Source organism: Penaeus monodon, chromosome 41 (assembly GCF_015228065.2).
Source record: "Penaeus monodon isolate SGIC_2016 chromosome 41, NSTDA_Pmon_1, whole genome shotgun sequence".
Taxonomy (NCBI): domain Eukaryota; kingdom Metazoa; phylum Arthropoda; class Malacostraca; order Decapoda; family Penaeidae; genus Penaeus; species Penaeus monodon.
In genome coordinates, this window is record NC_051426.1 from 22,474,194 (window position 1) to 22,494,655 (window position 20,462).

Here is a 20,462-nt window from a genome sequence, read left to right on the forward strand (position 1 = left end):
AGAGCCGACTGCGCCACATCGAGAGCGTGTTGTCCGTGAGCGAAAAGCAAGAAGTGAGAGAGAGGAGAGGGGAGCGAGAGGAAGAGATTGAGAGAAGACCGAGAGAGAGAGAATAGGAGATGAGGGGAGAGGAGAGGAGGAGAGGGATGAGACGAGAGAAAGAGGGAGGAGAGGAAAGAATAAGGTGAGGAGAGAGAGAGAGATAGAAGATGAGAGAGGTGGAGAGGAGGATGAGAAGACTGAGGAGAGACCGAGTAGAGACGAGGTGAGAGAGGAGAGAGAGAGATGAGAGGAGCAGATCTGAGAGGAGAGAAGATGAGGGAGAGAGACGATGAGAGAGACAGACGCAGAGAGAGAGCGAGAGAGAACGGAGATGGGAGAGAAGAGAGAGAGAGAATAAGAGTGGATGAGAGCGTTGGGGGAGAGGAGGAGCGAGAGAGAGATGAGAGAGTGAGAGAGAGAGAGTCACTGAGAGAGAGGAGAGTGGGAGGAGAGTGAGAGAGAGAGACGTCGTGACCGTGAGAGATGACGAGACGGACGAGATGTGGAGAGAGGATTGTTGAGAGAGGAGAGAGAAAGAGATGTGAGAAGAGAGGAGGAGACCCCGAGAGACGACAAGGGGGGGGGAAGAGAGAAAGCTGAGAGGGAGAACTATGAGAGAGAGACGGAAGGAGAGAGAGAATGGCGAGATGAGGGAGAGAGGGGGAGATGGGATCTAGAGAGAGAGAGAGATGAGGAGAGAGCGATTGGAGAGGACGAGACGGAGAGAGAGAGATGAGAGACGACCCGAGAGAGAGACGGAGAGCGAGAGAAATGAGAGAAAGATGCAGAGGTACGGGAGAGAGCGAGAGAAGAGATGAGAGAGACAGGCAGAGAGAGAGGAGAGGAGAAGAGAGATAGGAGTGGACGAGAGAGAGGAGAAAGGGGAGATAAGAAGAGAGATGGAGAGAGAGAGTTGAGAGAGACGACGAGATGAGAGAGAGCGAGTAGAGAGAATAGATATTTGAGAGAATAGAGAGTGAGAGATGGCTGACGAGACGATTGAGGAGAGAGAGAGAGAGATGGAGAGGAAAAGAAAAGAGAGAAGAGAGAGGAGAAATTAGATTGAGAGAAGTGACGATCGAGGAGAGAGAGAGGAGAGGACGAGAGAGCAGATTGAGGAGTAAGGGATTTGAGAGAGAGAGAGAGAATAGATACGCGAGGAGACAGAGTCAAAGGGCGAGAGAGAGGACGAGGGAGGGAAGAGGAGAGAATGGGAGAGAATAGATTGAGAGAATAGATTGAGAGAGAGAGAGAGGAGAGAGGAGAGAGGGGAGACAGAGGGAGAGAGATCTGAGAGAGGAGAAGATGAGAGAGGAGAGAGAGCAGAGAGAGAGAATGAGAATAGAGAGTATCGAGTGGAGAGAGGAGAGATCAGAGCGAGAGAGAGAGGAGAGAAGGAGAGAGGAGAGAGGAGAGAGAGAGAGACTGCGATTGAGAGACTGAAGACGAGACGAGAAGATTGAGAGGAGAGAGAATATAGATTGAGGGAGATCCTAGAGATGTGTTGGGAGAGAGAGGAGCGGAGAGAGAGATGAAGATGAGAGAGAATAGATTGAAGAGATGTGGAGAAGGAGAGAACAGACGAGAGAGAAAGGGGGGGAATAGATATTAAGAGAGTGTGTGTGTGTGAGAGAAACGAGGATTGAGAGAGTGATGAGAAAGAGCAGGAAAGAGATGGACGAGAAGGAGGTGGAGAGAGAGAGGAGAGGGCGCAGAGAGAGAGAGGAGAGAGAGATGATGAGAGAGAGATGTGGTGAACGAACGATTGAGAGGGGAGAGAGAGCAAAGAGAGAGCGGCGAGAGACTGAGAGAGATGATGAGAGACAAGAGGGGAGAGAGAAAGAAGAGGGGAGAGAGCAGAGAAAAGGAGAGAGAGGGGAAAGAGGAAGGAGAGAGAGAGATCGGCCGGGAGGGATGAGGAGAGCGAGATGAGACGCGGCTGGAGGAGGAGGAGAGAGGAGAATAGATTGGTCGAGAGTTTGTGGCTGTGAGACGAGAAGAGGGGAAAGAAAAAAAGAGATGAGAGGAAGAGGAGAGAGAGAGGAGAAGAGGAGAGGAGAGAGAGATGAAGATGAGAGAGGAGAGAGAGAGAGCGAACGAGAGAGAAAAGAAAGAGAGGAGAGGAGAGAAAGAGAAAAAGAGAGAGAGGAAAAACGAAAAGAGGATGAGAGTGAGATGAAAAAAAAAAGAGAGATTGCGGGAAGGATGAAGATGAGAATCGATTTTGAGAGAGGGTGAGAGAGAGGAGAGATATGGAGAGAGAGAGAGAGAAGGCGAGATGTTGGGAGATGGAGGACGAGAGGAGTTGAGAAGTGTGAGTGGAGAGGCGATAGCGAGAGATAGAGATAGAGACGGGAGAGAGTGAGGAGAGGTTGAGAGACTGAGTGAGAGATGGAGGCGAGGAGAGAGAGAGAGAGGAGAGACGAGAGAAAGAGAGGAGGATGAGAGAGATGAGAATGAGAGAGAGAGAACCGAGAGAGATAGAGAGAGAGGTGGAGAGGGAGAGTGAGATGAGACGACCGGAAGGGAGAGAGAGAAGAGAGTGAGGAGCGGGGAGAGTCGAGAGGGTGAGAGAGAGGAGAGAGAGGAGGAAGAGATGAGAGAGAGGATCGAGAGCGAGAGGGCGAAGGAGAGAGGAGAGATGGAATCGCGAGAAGAGAGAGAATAGGAGACCGGGAGAAGGAAAGGGGGGATGGAGAGAGAAAGGGAGCAGACTGGAGAGAGAGAGAGAGAGAAGAGTTGAGAGGACGAGAATGATCTGAGAGAGTTGTGAGAGACGGATGGAGACGGAAGAAGGAGAGAGAGGAGAGGACGAGCGAGAGAGAGACGAAGACGAGAGGGATAGGGGAGACGCTATCGAGAGAGAGAGAGAAGAGAGATCCGTGGATGGAGAGGGAGAGAGAGAAAGAAATGAGAGGGATGAGAGAGAAAGACTAGAGAGGAGTGAGGAGAAATTGGACTGAGATGATGAGAGAGAGAGAGAGGAGAGAGAGAAGAGATTGACGAGATGAGGTAGTTGAGAGAGAGAGAGATGACGCGAAGGGGAGCTGAGAGAGAGGAAAGAGAGAGGAGAAAGAGAAGACGAGAGGAGAAATAGATTTAATGCGAGAGAGTTGTGTATAGGACGACTGGAAGAAAAGGAGAGAGGGAGAGAGATGGAGAGGAGGAAATGATGATTGAGAAGAGTGCGAGAGAAGAGAGAGAATGACGAGAGGGAAATGATTGAGATGAGATGCCGAATGGGCGAGAGAGAGAGAGACTACTCCGAGAGGAGAGGATGCAGGAGGGGAGGAGAGAGAGACATGGGACGAGAAGCGAGACGAGGGAGAGAGGGGATGAGGAGAGGATGATTGGGGGAGAGAGAGAGAAGAGATAGAGATGATCCTGGGCGAAGGAGAGAGAAGGAGTGTGTTCTATGTAGAGGAGATGGAGAGAGAGAGAGAGAAGAGAGGAGAGAGAGAGAAGGAGAGGAGAGAGAGAGGAGAGAGAGAATAGGAGAGTGGAGAATGAGAAGAGGGAGAGAGAGAGAATAGAATTTGAGCGGAGGACTGGCGGTAGTGCCGAGCTGAGAGAAGAGAGCGAGAGAGAAGGAGGAGAAGAGAGAGGTGACGGAGAGGCGGGGAAAAGACCAGAGGGAGGAGGAGAGGAGAGAGAGGAAGAGAGGAGGAGAGTAGACGAGAGAGGGAAGGAAAGACACGCGAGAGATAGAGAGAGCAGAAAAAGAGAGACCGAGAACGATGAGAGAAGTAGAGGAGACGAGAGACGGCAGAGATGCGAGGGGGAGAGGATGAGAAGGAGGAGAGAGAGGAGAAGAGGAGGAGATGACGAGAAAGAGAGAGGGGGAGAGTAAGGAAAGAGAGAGAGAGAGAATTTGGAGAATAGATTGACCGAGAGTGAGATGAAGAGAGGGAGGCGAGCAGATGAGTGAGGAGGAGGAGAGGGAGGAAGTGAGGAGGAGAGACGAGGAGAGAGCGTGGACGGACCGAGAGAGAGAGAGAGAGAATTGAATTAGATTGACTGAGTTTGAGAGGCGACAGAGTGTCTCAGAAGTGGAGAGAAGAGAGATGGAGGAGGAGGAGGAGAAGAGAGAGAGAATGATTGAGGAGAGTGCGAGAGTCGAATGAGTGAGTCAGAGAGAGAGAGACCGAGCGCGAGAATTGATTTTTTTGTGTTTTGAGAGATAGAGGCTGCGAGAGAAAGACGAGATGACGAAGGAGAGGAAGGAGGGAGAGAGAGAAGGAGCGAGAGATTGAGAGGAGAGCGACAGGAGAGACCAAGAGAGTGAGCCGGAGAGTACAGAGAGAGTAGAAGAGAGGAACGGATGAGAGATGGAGGACCTGAGAGAGACGAGAGAGAGAGAGAGCGGGGAGGGCAGAGAGCCGATGGAGAGAAGAGGGAGGAGAATAGATTGAGAGATGTGCGCTTAGATGAGAGAGACGAGAGAGACGACGATAGAGGGAGAGGGATGGGAGAGAGAACGGATGAGAGAGATGTGAGAAGATAGAGAGAGATGGGAGAGGTGTGTGTGAGGGAGAGAGGAGATAGGAGAGGGATGATACTCGCGACGTGAGGAGAGAGAGAAGAGAGAGAAAGATAGAGAGAGAGAGAGTTGAGACGAGAGAGGATGAGAGAGAGGAGAGAGAGGGAGAGAGAGATGAGGGAGAGAAAGAGAGATGCGGAGACGAGAAGAGAAGATGAGAGAGGATGAGGAGCTAGATGGGATCAGATAGAGAGATGGAGAGAGAGAGAAGAGAGAGAAGGAGAGAGGAGAGGAAAGAGAGCGGAGAGGGAGAAGGAGAGAGAATAGATTGAGAGAGTAGAAGAGAGAGACGGAGAGAGGACGAGCCGGAGAGAGAGGATGAGAGAGATGAGGAGACGAGGGGCGAAGAGAGAGAGGAGGAGAGGACGAGAGAAGAGAGAGGGAGAGAGAGAGAGTGAGAGAATTTAGATTTGAGATAGAGAGTAACGAGTTAAGTCCGTGAAGTGGGTAGAGAAGAGAGAGTTGAGATGGAACGAGCGAGAGAAGTGAGACTAGGAGAAGGTAGAGAAGCTGAAGAAGAGATGGAGAGAGGGAGAGGTGAGAGAGAGAGAGGGAGAGGAGAGAGAATAGATTGAGAGAGAAGGACCTGAGAGAGGAGACGGGAGACGGAGGAGGGGGAGAGGGTGGGACGCGGGGAGAGATGACGAGAGAGAGGAGGAAAGAGAGAGAGAGAAATAGATTTTTTAACAGAGAGGTGTCCGACGTTGTGTGACTGGAGGAGGAGAGAGAATGTGAGATGGGAGGGAACGGAGCAGACGAAGGGAGAGAGGTCGAGAATGAATGAGACGGACGGAGAGGAGGAGGGGAGGGAACTGGAGAGCGAAGAGAGAAGAGAGATGAGAGGAGACGGAGAGAGAGAATTGATTGAAGGCCGGGGAGACGTGCAAGAGAGGGATGACATGATGAGTGACTTAGGGAGATGAGAGAGACGAGAGAGAGAAGATGAGAGGGCGGGCATGGAGAGAGGAGCAAGTCGATCTTGAGGACGAGTGGACGAGAGCGAGACGAAGAGAGGAAGATGAGGGGAAGCAGAGAGTATGAGAGAGAGAGAGAGAGAGACGCACTGAGAGATGAGAGGAGAGAGTAGTTCGTGATGGATTGAAGAAGGAGGAGACGGAGGAGAGGAGGAGAGATGGGAGCAGAGAGGGGATTAGAGAGAATAGATTGAGAGAGTCGTCCGAGAGAGGAGAGAGAGAGATGAGGGAGGAGTAGAGAAAGAGGAGAGGAGACGAGAGAGAAGAGAGATGACGGAGAGAGAGAAGACGCGAAAGAGGAGTGAGAGATTTTGGAGAAATAGGATAAGAGAGTGACCAGAGGAGAGAGGAGAGAGACGAGAGAGAGAGGGAGTGGAGCACGAGAGGAGCGCGAGAGTTGAGGATGGAGAGAGAAAGAGAATTGATTGAGGAGCGTGTGAGGAGGGGAGTAGTGCTGATCGAGAGAGGTAGAGAGATGACGAGAAGAACAGAGAGAGGAGGAATGACTGATGGATGATCCGCTTTGCGAGGAGACGAGGACTGAGACAGAGAGATGATGAGATGAGAGGAGTGAGAGAGATTGAGAGGAGAGAGAGAGAGAGAGAGTTGAGGAGAAGAGGGAGATTGAGAATGAGAGAGTGAGATGATGAGAGAGGGACGAGAGAGGAGAGGGGAGAGAGGATGAGAGAGAGAGAGGAACGAGAGGATGAAGGGGGGGGGGGGGGGAGGAGGAGGGAGAGAAGAGAGAGAGCGAGAATAGATTGAAGCGAAAGAATGTGCGAGACGAGGAGGAGAAGAGAGAGCGAGAGAGAGACGAGGGAGAGAGAGAATGCAGAGATGAGAGAGAGGAGAGAGGGGGAGAGAGAGAGGAGGAGAGGATGAGAGAGAAAGAGAGGAGGAGAGGAGATGAGGCCGGAAGGAGGACGAAGAGAGATAGAGAGAGGAGAGAGAGAGGAAGAGAGGAAGAAGAGATGTTGATGATGAGAGACGAGTAGAGAGAGAGAGATGAGAGAGATGGGGGGGAGGAGCGAGAACGGAGAGAGAGAGAGAAGTAGATTGAGGAGGATGCTGGAGGAGAAGATGAGAGGAGAGCGAGAGAGCGGAGAGGACGGACTCGGAGATCGAGAGAGAGAGAGAGAGAGGAGAGAGAGAGAGGAGGAGAGAAGAGATAGAGAGAGACGATAAGGAGACGAGAGAGATGATGAGCGAGGAGGAGCGGAGAGAGAGACGAGAGAATACGATGAAGGAGAGGCAGATGCGTTTTCGAGTGAGAGAGAGAAGAGAGAGAGAGAAGAGAATAGATTGAGAGAGAGACGAGAGAATAGATTGAGAGAGACGGATGAGTGGATGGGACGATCAGAGAGGCGGAGAGAGAGAGGAGAGAAGAGAGAGAGAAGAAAGAGGAAGAGAGGAGGAGAGATAGAGGAGGGGGGGAGGTAGAGAGACGAGGAGACGAAGGAGAGAGAAGAAAAGAGAGAGAGAGAGAGAATGAGAGAATAGATTGAAGAGATGGTGAGAGAGAGAGGAGAGAGAGAGGGGAGAGAGAGAGAGAGAGAGAGAGATCCCGAGATTTGAGAGAGGAGGTGAAGAGGAGAGCGAGAGTTGAGAGAGAGAGAGAGAGCGAGATGAGCGACGAGAGGAGAGAGCGAGAGAGCGAGGAGGAGAGAGATGAGAGAGAGATCGAGAGAGCAGTGAGAGAGAATAGATTGAGGAGAGAGACGAGAGGCGAGAGATGAGACGAGAGAGAGAGGAGAGAGATGAGAGAGAGGGAGGGAGAGAAAGATGATGAGAGGGAGGATAGAGAGAGAGGATAAAGAACGGGGAGAGTAGAAAAAATAAGATTGAGGGAGAGTGCGGGAGAAAGGAGGGAGGGAGACGAGGAGAGAGAGAATAAATTGAGGGAGTGAGGGTGTGCGAGAGTGAGGGAGATGAGAAGAGAGAGAGAGAGAGGAGAGAGAGAGAGAGAGTGGAGAGAGAGAGGAGATTGAGAGAGATGAGAGAGAGAGAGGAGAGGAGAGGGATGTTGGGAGAGGAAGAGGAAGGGGGAGAATATGAGAGGCGAGAGAGACTGGACTGAGAGGCTGAGTGATAGGAGAGATCGGGATAGAAGAGTAGCCTGGTGCGAGAGGAGGTGCGGAGGAGTTGAGAGGGAGAAGAGAGAGACGAGTTTGAGGGTGAGAGGAGAGAGAGAGGCTGAGAATGAAGTGACGAGAGAGAGGAGGGATCGGCTGGATTAAACCGAACGAGAGGGAGAGGAAGAGAGAAGAGTTGAGACGAGAGAGAGGAGAGGAGGAGGAGGGAGAGAGAGAATAGATTGATTTTTGAGACGGACGTGGCGCGTGCCTCGGAGATAGAAGAGAGAGGAGAGAAAGGGGGGGGAGATGGAGGGAACGGAGAGAAGCGAAAGGAGAGAGAGAGATGAGAGAGAGAGGATAGAGAGAGGGGTGAGTAGGAGAGGTCCTGAAGAGACGGAGGGAGATGAAGAGATGAGGAGGGAGAGAGATGGACGGGAGGGAGAAGGAAGAGAGGGAAGGAGAGATGAGAGAGAGAGAGAGAGGAGAGAGGGAGATGAGAGAATAGATTGATTCGAGAGTGAGGATGAGAGGAGAGAGAGATGAGACGCGAGAGAGATGAGAGAGAGAGGAGATGAAAGTGAAGAGGATCGAGTCGATCGAGACGAATCGAGGAGATGTCGTGAGGAGACTGAGAGATGAGAGAGAGAGAGAGGACGAGTGCGCGGAAGAGAGAGAGAGAATAGAAATTGAGAGTTCGAGAGAGGAGAGAGAGTTGCGAGAGAGGGTGAGAGAGAGAGAGAGAGAGAGAGAGAGATGAGAGAGGAGAGAGCTGAGGACTGAAGAGATGGAAACCGAGAGAAAGAGGAGAGAGGACGAACGATGACGGGGAGAGAGAGAGAGAGAGAGAGGAGAGAATGAGAGAGAGAGACAAACATTCAGACAGACAGATAGATAGACGGACACACAAAGGGCGAGAAAGAAAAAAAATAGAGAGAGAGAAAGAGAGAAATAGAGAGAGAGAGTGAGAGAGAGAAATAAAAAGAGAGAAAGAGAGAGAAGAAGAGAAACAGACAGACAGAGTGACAAACTAGCTAACAAATAAACAATCATGCAGAAAAGAAGAGAGGGATAAAGATAGATGATGAAGCAGGAAGAGACGGACACAAAGAGAGATAATGAGAGTGACATTCCCATGATAAATAACCGCAAAGGGATCATATGTTTCTATGATTTACAAATACATATCCTCAGTATCATCGAACCAGAATACAGAATAAGGCTTGTATACAGTGATCACTCTAGGGTCTCCCGGGCATACAGTATTAATGTCAGAAAGATTCGTAATCAAGCAGCGGTCACAGGCCAGTCGGGCAGCTAGTGTGCTGATGGTAAGTACCTTCCGGCTGTTGTTGTTTGGCACACAGAAAAAACACACAATTGTCATATATAAATACACACATACAAGCATTTCTGTGAGCGTATGTATGTATATATGTGTTTGTATGTATATATGTGGGTGTATAAAATTCCAGCACTGTACCTCCGTGTTTGTATGTATATATGTGTGTGTATATATGTATATATGTATGTATGTATGTATATATATACATATATATATAGATCTAATAGTATATACTATACTATTAATATATATATATATATATATATATTATATATATTTAACACAGTAACTTGTACACAAAGGTGAAAAGAAAAACAGCCACATTAAAAAATAAAAGGAAAATCGTTTTTTTTGTTTTTGGGGGGTGGGAAACGGGTTTTTTCGAACACCTCACGAGTTCCTCTTCAGAATAATAAGCCGAAATGGATACAAGGAGAGAATTTTGGCAAGTATATATAGAGGTAGAGAGACAGAACGAACAAGAGCTGAATCAGGTCTCAGGAGGAGGGTCTAACGAGGAGGTAAGATCATCTAAGCCCCAACGACCAGCACTCAAGTTGAAATTAGCCATTTTTCTAATCAATAGAGATTCTAGCATTTTTCCTTCGTACGAATTTGCTGATTTATGAATCAATTTAGTTAAGCCTCTGACCTTCATCACGTAAATGAACGAAACACGCATTTGATTCTCTGACAAATTTAACATAACGTTTATGTTCATTAATTCTATTCTCAAAAGCTCTCACCTATGTAAAACTTGGGGCAATTCTTACAAGGTATATATATTTTTTTTTTTTTCAACAGCCATTCATTCCACTGCAGGACATAGGCCTCTCTCAATTCACTACTGAGAGGTTATATATGGCAGTTCCACCCTTGCCTGATTGGATGCCCTTCCTAATCAACCGCGGTTTGTGCCACGGTGGTGACTTCCCCTACGACACTTGTGTTTGACTTTTCAAGGCGATATGTCGTTTTCTAGGAGGGCAATCGAGGTAAAGTTCCTTGCCCAAGGGAAACAATTTCGCCGGCCGGTTGACTCGAACCCTCGAACTCAGATTGCCGCCGTGACAATCTTTTAGTCCGATGCTCTAACCGCTCGGCCACCACGGCCTATATATATATATATAAAATATTAAAATTAATATAATATATATATATATATATATATATATAATAATTATATTATATATATTTCGTGTTTTAATATAATATATGTATATAAAACACACACCCCACACACCACACACACACACACACACACACAATAATATAATATATATATTATATAATATATATATATATATATATATATATATATAATATTATATATATGATGAATAATTTGATATATTATATAAATAACCCAAATTTTACATTGGATTCTATATATAAATATATATATTCATATATATATATAAAATATATATATTATATATAATATATATATTTTAAAATATATATATATAACACAAAATAAATGTACAATAATATTAAAATTATGATATATATATATATAATATATATCTATATAATATACAATATAATTTTATATATTATATATTATATATATATATATATACTATATAATAATAAAATATATATATATATATAATACATATATACATACACACACACACACACACACACACACACACACACACACACAATATATAAATATAATTTAAAATATATTATATATATATATATATATATATATATATATATTTTATATAATATATATATAATAAACTAAGTATCATGCTGTGACCACGGCGGCTCAGATATGAACCTACCGTTAAATGATGATGATGATCATGATATATATATATATTATATATATATTATATAATATATATATATAATATTATATATATATATATATATGCACACATACACACACACACATACATGCATAAATACATACATAAATAAAATACATACATACATACATACATACATACATTCATACATGCATACATACATACATGCATACATACATACATACATATCTATCTATCTATCTATCTGTATCTATCTATCTATCTATCTATCTATCTGATCTATCTATCTATCTATCTATCTATCTATTTATCTATCACTACTATCTATCATCTATCTATCTACTATATAAATATATAATATTATATATATATATTTAATATATATATATATATTATATATATATATATATATATATTTACAAACACAAACACACACACATACATAAATACATACATACATACATACATACATGCATACATACATGCATACATTTATACATACATACATACATACATACATTCATACATACATATCTCTTCTTCTCAAGTGCCCTGTCCCACAAAGACGTTGGCGATCATGGATTTCCACCTCTTTCTGTCTTTTGTGGTCTTCAAAATTTCTCGTTCCGTTACACTCGTCCATCTACTTATGCTTGCTGTGTAGGTTAGTCTTTGTCTGCCCCTGCTTCGTTTTCCATCGATCTTGCCTGCCATGCTAAGATGTTCTAGCTCCTCCTTTCGCATTACGTGTCCCAAAAATTCCAACTGTCTCTTTCGGATGTTCTTCAGAAGAAAACGCTTTGTTCCTGCTCTCTCCAGCACTTCCTGGTTTGACATTTTATCTGTCCAAGATATTTTCATCATTCTCCTGAGAAACCATATTTCTGCCGATTCAGTTCGTTTCTGCATATCCTGTGAAATAGTGAGGATAACAGTTCAGCTTTCTGATTTTTGTTGACATAGAAATTTTGTTGTTCTTCATTATTTTGCCCAGTTTTTCAAATGCAGCTTTTGCCATTCCAATTCTACATATCTGTCTATCTATATATCTATCTATCTATTTTTATCTATCTATCTATTTATCTAAGGCCGCGGTGGCCGAATGGTTAGAGTGTCGGACTCAAGACCGTCACGACAGCAATCTGAATTCGAGGGTTCAAGTCACCGACCGCCGCGTTGTTCCCTTGGGCAAGGAACTTCACCTTGATTGCCTACCCAGCCACTGGGTGGCCAAGCCAGCCCAAGTCAAGTGCTGGTCCCAAGCCCGGATAAATAGAGAGAATGATTACCTAAAAGGTACCACCGGCACAACATGGAAACTACAATTAAGTATCATGCTGTGACCACGGCGGCTCAGACATGAACCTACCGTTAAAAGAAGAAGATCTATTTATCTACTTATCTATCTATCTATATCTATCTATGTATCTATGTATCTATCTATCTATCTATCTATCTATCTATCTATCTATCTATATATATATATATATATATATATATATATACATATATATATATATATATATGGGGCCGCGGTGGCCGAATGGTAAGAGCGTCGGACTCAAGACTGTCACGACGGCAGTCTGAGTTCGAGGGTTCGAGTCACCGGCCGGCGCGCTGTTTCCCTTGGGCAAGGAACTTCACCTCGATTGCCTGCCTAGCCACTGGGTGGCCAAGCCAGCTCAAGTCAGTGCCGGGTAAATAGAGATGGTGACTCGATAAAAAAAAAAAGAAAAAATACACCGGGCGGAAGGCAATGGCAAACCACCGCTCTAAATTGCTAAGAAAAAAATCATGGAAGCCCATGATCGTCAAGGCCGCGGTGGCCGAATGGTTAGAGCGTCGGACTCAAGATTGTCACGACGGCAATCTGAATTCGAGGGTTCAAGTCACCGACCGCCACGTTGTTCCCTTGGGCAAAGAACTTCACCTTGATTGCCTACCTAGCCACTGGGTGGCCAAAGCCAGCCCAAATCAAGTGCTGGTCCCAAGCCCGGATAAATAGAGAGAATGATTATCTAAAAAAGTACCACCGGCACTCTCCGTGGAAAGGAAAAGGGGACCCTACCACGTACTCACTCCAAGAGCATCGCAACATGAAAGCTACAATTGAGTATCATGCTGTGACCACGGCGGCTCAGACATGAACCTACCGTTAAAAGAAAGAATATATATATATATAGACATGATAAATGGATAGATAGATATAGATATATAAGATATATATATATATACATATATACATTCACACACACACACACACACACACACACACACACACACGTGTGTGTGGTGGGGTGTGTGTGTATATATATATATATATATATATATATATATATATATATATATATATATATATATATATATATATAGATAGATAGATAGATTTATAAATAGATACATCCATACACGTATAAAGAGAAAGACAGGAAGGTAATTGGAGACATCATCATCAATAACGGTATGCTCATGTTTGAGCAGCCGTGGACCTCTCCACCATCCTTCGCCACTAAACTCGATCTTACGCTTTTCTTTCCACTTGTACCATCGACAGCCCGCAAATATCTTTGATATTGTCGCTCAGTCTTGTCTTCGGTTTGCCTCTTCCTCTGTTTCCTATCACCATCCCTGTCAGCAAGTGTGAGTGTGTTTGTGTGCGTGAGTGTGTGTGTGAGTGTATGCGTGAGTGTGTGTGTCCCTGGTGTGAGTGTGTGTGTGTGAGTGTGTGTGCATGTGTGCGTGAATGTGTGTGTCCCTAGTGTGAGTGTGTGTGTGTGTGTGTGAGTGTGTGTGTCCCTGGTGTGAATGTGTGTGTGCGTGAGTGTGTGTTTGTGTGCGTGAGTGTGTGTCCCTGGTGTGAGTGTGTGTGTGCGTGAGTGTGTGTGTAAGAGCCAGTATTGATGGGCCCTACAAGAGTATGGTAGGTGGCGAGCTTAGAGTGTAAGGTAGACGACCAAGATGTCTTGCCTCCTTTTATTATATAGTATGGTGGAGTACGGCTGCGCCAAGGAGCGAGGTGTTGCTCCTTGGCTCCCCGCAGGGAGTCTGCCTGTCATCTCCTACATTGGTCTAAAGATGGGCATAGATCACGTGCTTAACATATGACAATCATCGGTGATATAAGGTAGTGTTACAATGCATAGCTCTTGTGGAAGGGGGTAGACAATACAACATCGGAATGTATAGTGTAGCAAAGAGAGCAGAATAAACAGGTAAAGCAATGTAGAATATTCTTTTAACGGTAGGTTCATGTCTGAGCCGCCGTGGTCACAGCATGATACTAAATTGTAGTTTCATGTTGCGATGCTCTTGGAGTGAGTACGTGGTAGGGTCCCTAGTTCCTTTCCACGGAGAGTGCCGGTGTTACCTTTTTAGGTAATCATTCTCTCTGTTTTATCCGTGCTTGGGACCAGCACTGACTTGGGCTGGCTTGGCCACCCAGTGGCTAGGTAGGCAATCGAGGTGAAGTTCCTTGCCTAAGGGAACAACGCGCCGCTCGGTGACTCGAACCCTCGAACTCAGATTACCGTCGTGACAGTCTTGAGTCCGACGCTCTAACCACTCGGCCAGCGCGGCCTTGACATGTAGAATATAACAGATAAATAGAATAACATTGGCATACATATTTCAGTAACATCACATATATAAAGCTGGGTTACAGTGTGTGAGTGTGTGTGTGTGTGTGTGTGTGTGTGTGTGTGTGTGTGTGTGTGTAAGTGTGTGTGTCCCTGGTGTGAGTGTGTGTGTCCCTGGTGTGAGTGTGTGTGTGTGTGTGAGTGTGTGTGTCCGTGAGTCGTGGTTGTGTGTGCGTGAGTGTGGGTGTGCGGTCTTGTGTGTGTGCGTGAGTGGTGTGTGCGTGGGGTGAGTGGGGTGTGCGTGAGTGCGTGTGTACTTGGCGGAGTGTGTGGTGGTGTCGTGAGTGGTGGTCGTGGGGGGGAGGGGGTAGTGGCCGGGGGAGAGAGGTGGGGGGGGGAACGCGGGGGGAGGGTGGCTCCCCCTCCCAGTGTGCTCTATGAGTCTTAGAGAGAGAGGAGAAGAGAGAGAGAGAGAGAGAGAGAGAGAGATACAGCGAGAGAGGAGAGAGATAGAGAGAGAGAGAGAGAGAGAGAGAGAGAGAGCACGGGGGAAGAGAGAGAGAAGAAGAAGAGAGAGAGAAGAGAGAAAGAGAGAGAGAGAAGAGAGAGAGGAAGAGATAGAGAGCTAGAGAGAGATTAGAAGAGAATGAGAGCGTAAAGAGAGAGAGAGAGACAGAGAGAATATATAGATTGAAAAAAAAGAAAAAAAAAAAAAAAAGTATGTAAAAAAAAAAAACGGATTATAGGAATAGATATTAATCATAATATGTAAAATAGATGTTAGATTATAAAAATAGAATTTATATAAGATAATATAATAGTAGATATGAATGAATAGGAATCGAATAGATATATAAGTAATAGATATAATATAGGGTGGGGAATGATCACCCGTATATAGACCAAAATATTAAAGAAAGAGAGAGAGAGTAGGAGATAGAGAGAGATAGAGAAAAGAAGAAGAAGAAGATATAAGAATATAGAATCTAAGATATAGATATATTGTGGCAAAGCCCCCAGATATAGTAAAAAAGAATAAAGAGCAGAAAGCGAGATATATATAAGATATAATAGATAGATTATAAAGAATATATATTATATATATTATAATAAGTCACAATATAATCTATGTATTATATATATATAATATATATATTATATATATCTACTTGGTAAACGTATATATATAGCCATATATATTATTATACTATATATATTCTATATAAAATAATATATAATGCTATATATAGCAATAAATAATTCTAATATAAATCACTCTCATCTAGTAATATTCATATTTGTCTAATATATCTCTCTATCTCTCTCTATATATATCTATATGCTCTATCTACTATATATCTATCATATAGATATATAGATCTATATATATATCTAAATATAATATATTGGTCCCTATATTATATATATAATACATATATATATCTCTCTCTCGATCTATCATATATATCTCATATATATATCTATATATCATATATATATTGTCACTTATCTCTATAGATCTCTCTCTCTATGTCTCATATGTTACTACGCTCTCTCTATATATCTCTCTATCTCTATATCTCTCTCTCTAATCTCACTATAATTTCTCGTCTCTTTGTCATCTCTGTCTCCTCTCTCACTCTTATATATCTATATACTTATCTCGCACTATCTAATTTCTCATCTATATATATAATCTATCTTTGCTCAATCTTCTAACTCTATCTCATATCTCTACTCTATAAGCTATATATTTAACACAACAAAGTGATTATCTATATATCTATATATACTCTCTCTAATCTCTATATATCATAATCATATCTAATAGATATATATCTCTCATTCTCTCTCTTTCTTTTTGTCCTCTCTCTCTCAAATATGTTGTACTATTCGATATATCATCGCTCTCTCATATATCTCTCCTCCCAACCACCGTCTATCTATCTCTCATCATATCTCTCTCTCTCTCCCTATCTATATCTCTCTCTCCCTCCTCTCTCTCTATCGCTATCATCTCTCTCTCTCTCTCTCTTCTATCATCTCTCCTCTCCTTCCCCCCCCCCCCGCCCCCCCCCTCCCCCCGGTTCTCTCTCTCTCTCTTTCGCTTTCTATCGAAGACTGGGGGCAGGGCCGCCCTCGGCGGTGCGTCGGAGGCGCGTCCTGTCTCTCTGGGAATTCTGTGGCGGCTCGTCTGCGGCGGGGAACGCTCGTGGCACTGGCACCGCTTCGAGCTCGTCTGCGGCGGGGAAGGAAATGTCTATCGCCCTGGAGTTCTGCTCCTGGAGCGCGAGCTCCTCCAGGAAGAACACGGAACTCGTGGCCGCCTGAGCTCCGCTGTTCCCGCGAAGGAGGGCATGTGTCTCTTCGGAATTCATTGCTGCTTTAGTGCTGGTGTTCTCTCGAAGGAGGATATGGAGGGTCGGCAGAGGTCTGCGGCGGGAGAGCGAGTTCCTCGGCGCTGTCGGTCGCTTCAAGATTCCTCTGCAGCGGAACACCTACTTGCGTCGCCGTCGCCAAAGAACTGAGGAAGGTAGGCCTTCGCTGCACTACCTTGACCTTTGTTAAGGATGTCGACGACATTTGGCAAAATGAATAAGAAAAGAATTCACAAATATATATTTCTTTTTGCGAGTGCTCGGGCGCTTGTGGATTTGCGTGCATGTGTATGTATGTATCAATGTTTTTATCATTATCATTAGTATTATTATAGTTGTTGTTGCTGTTAATTTCATTATTATCATTAGTATTATTATTGTTGTTGTTGTTATTTAATATCATCATTGGGACGACGGTTGGTGTTCTTAGTATTAATCATATTATTATTATTATTATTTTTTATCTTATTACTTACCCACTATCATTCATTGTCAGGATTACGAGTGGTATTATATATATATATATACGAGATAGAATATATAGAGATATTATACTGATAAATTTACATATAATATTAATATTATATATGTACCACACACACACACACCACACACACACACACACCACACACACACACACACACCCCACCCCACACACACACACACACACACACACAAACAAACCACACCACACCACACAATAATATATATATAAATAATATATAGATATATCTTATATATATATAATATATATAAATAACCCTGACCAGGACTCGAACCTAGGTCAACTCCGGGTGGAAACGAGAGGCCAGTGCTAAAACAACCATGCACACACGAACCACTAGGCCCTTGCCACGAGAATCCACGACCTCGTTCGAGAAAGTCGGATAGATTCTCTAACCATCGATACCTGGTTCAGTCAAATATAGCCATGGGAAACCCAATTTTTCTATCAGAAGCCTGGCTTCCATCAGCCAAGGCCATGCGCGGAGGTTGGAGGTTAAGCCAGAGGTTCAGAGGACCTTGTTTTAAAACATCTCCCTTTTTTCATTAATATATTACCGACGGCTCCAAGACAGATGAGTGTGTGGGTGCGGGTGTTATGGTCGGACTGAATGGTGAAATAAAGTTCAGACTCGCCGAAATCATACATCGATCTTTCTTGCTGAAACTTTTTGCATTGATAAAGCCATTGATTTGGCACACCGACGAACCACGATAGAATAGTAATTTTTCGATTCCTTAAGTTCACTTAAAGCCATAAATCATTAGAAACCACCAAAAACTGATTGCTGGGTAATATAATTGTAAGCTACATGGTGCAATAAACAATCAAGTAATGAGAGGGAGACAAATTAGCCGGGTCACTGATGATCTGGACCTGCATAGTCCGTACAGATCTCAGGTGCTTTGGTGTTCTTATAAAAGCAAATATACATATCCTGTGGCAAAGTGAGTGGGACCAGGCCTCAACTGACAAACAAAGTCAGAGGCAGAATCAAATTGTGGGATACAGCCCACAGGAAAGCACAGAAGGGAGGAGGTCGGGTTCGGTGGACCGGCCTCGGGTCCAAAATGCCACAGAATCACCCCACTCACTCCTATATAGAGAGAAACCTTCCTCCACAGTTGCCCCCAATGCACCACCACCATTACAATAGAACATATACTAACCACCTGCCAAAAATATATAAACCAGAGACAGACAATAACAAATTATTTCACAATAAAAAATAAAGATTTTATAATACAAAATATTTTTAGCAGATAATGAAAAAAACATTCACTAAAGTAATCACTTTTTTAAGGGAGACAAAAACTTTATGACCTTATATAGATTGATAGAATAAATAGGATCCATTGGCTTAATAACCTTGGCCACATGCCGCTGGTTGACAGCCAAGAAATCTAACAAAGAAAGAAAAGAATTGAGATTATGATTATTATAATTTTGAGAAAATAATAGGAATAAAAAAAAATAATCTGTTTGGAAATCAGGGTAAACAGGCGCGACAGGGAGGACTAGTAACTGGCTCTTTGGTGATTAGAGGGTGCTTAACCAAAGTATTAAGGCCGCGATGGCCGAATGGTTAGAGCGTCGGACTCAAGACTGTCACGACGGCAATCTGAGTTCAAGGGTTCGAGTCACCGACCGTCACGTTGTTCCCTTGGGCAAGGAACTTCACCTTGATTGCCTACCTAGCCACTGGGTGGCCAAGCAGCCCGGTCAAGTGCTTGGTCCCAAGCCCGGATAAATAGAGAGAATGATTACCCTTTAAAAAAAAAAAGGTACCCCCGGCACTCTCCGTGGGGAAAAAAAACTGGGGACCCTACCACGTACTCACTCCAAGAGCATCACAACATGAAAACTACAATTAAAAAATTTCATCTGTGCCCCACGGGGGCTCAAAAAATTAAAACCTCCCGTTAAAAAAGAAGAAGAAAAACCCAAAAAGTATTACCCAAACATATTGGGGATATTTAAAAAAAATGTCATGGGAGGTACGGCTTATACGAATAATTAATTGCTGGCCTATCCTTTTTGAAAATTAGGGGAATGAAATTTTGTGTGTGTGGTTTAAAATATATAGTGGGGGGTGGGGGGTTGTGTGTGGTGTGTGTTGTGTGTGTGTTTTGGTGTGTGTGGGGTGGTGTGTGTGTGTGGGGGGCCCCCGGGGGCCCCGAGGGGTTTTAGGCATCGGACTCAAGACTGTCAGGGACGGAAATTTCCTGAGTTCGGGGGTTTGGGGTCCCGGGGCCGGCCCCCGGGTTTTTTCCCCCGGGGAAAGGGGGAATTCCCCCCTCGATTCCCTCCCTTAGGAACGAATGTGTCGCAGGGGAAGCTCCGCCGGGGCCCGCAAACCGTCTTTCCCAAGGGCCCTTCCCCTTTTCGGCGCCCTTTCAAGAGGAAAGGGCCCCGGGAGCGCAAGGCGAAAGCGGGGGGCCCTGAGCGCCAACAGTGCAGCGGGCCCCGAAGCGAAAAAAAAGCGAAGGAGGGGGAGCCCCCGCCCGTGGCCGGAAAGAAATGGCAAAGACCCCTGGGGGGAAAACCCCCGAACCGAAGGAGGAGGGAGGAAGGAAGAGAAGAAAAAGAAGAAGAACCAAAAATCAGGGGAAAAGGCGATCCGAGGCAGCACGACCTCTGCTGGTGGGGGACTTTTCCGCCTTCCCCCACGGCAAAACGGGGGGCCCAGCGTCTTCCACCAGGCAAAGGGCCCATGTCTTTTTAAAAAGGGCCCAAGAGGGAGGGGGGAGTTTACTTTTGTTTTTTTGGTTCAGTTTACCTTGTTTGTTTTTAAGATTAAGGGGAAATTTGGGTTTTACAGAAATTTAAATAAAAAAAAAGAAAAAAAAAAAAAAAAAAATATATATATACATATAAATGTTCGGGGTGTGTTGTGGGGTTTTGGGGTGTGTGTTGTGTGTGTTAAAATTTTGCTTGGGTATGTGGGGTGTTTGATATCCTTTTCGTAAGTTTGTGGGGGTTTTTTTGTGTATATGTGGACGTGTGCATGCGTAATTTTGGTGTTTTTGTGGTTTAAAAAATACGTATACTATTTTAAAATATTTATATATAATATATATAATATAATATATATATATATATATTTTTTAAAATATTTAAAATATATATTAAAATATATAAATATATATGATTTTTTTAATAATATATATATATATTATAATATTTTATATATATATATATATATATATATATATGTCCTGGGTATGACATTAAACTGCATCCCCCT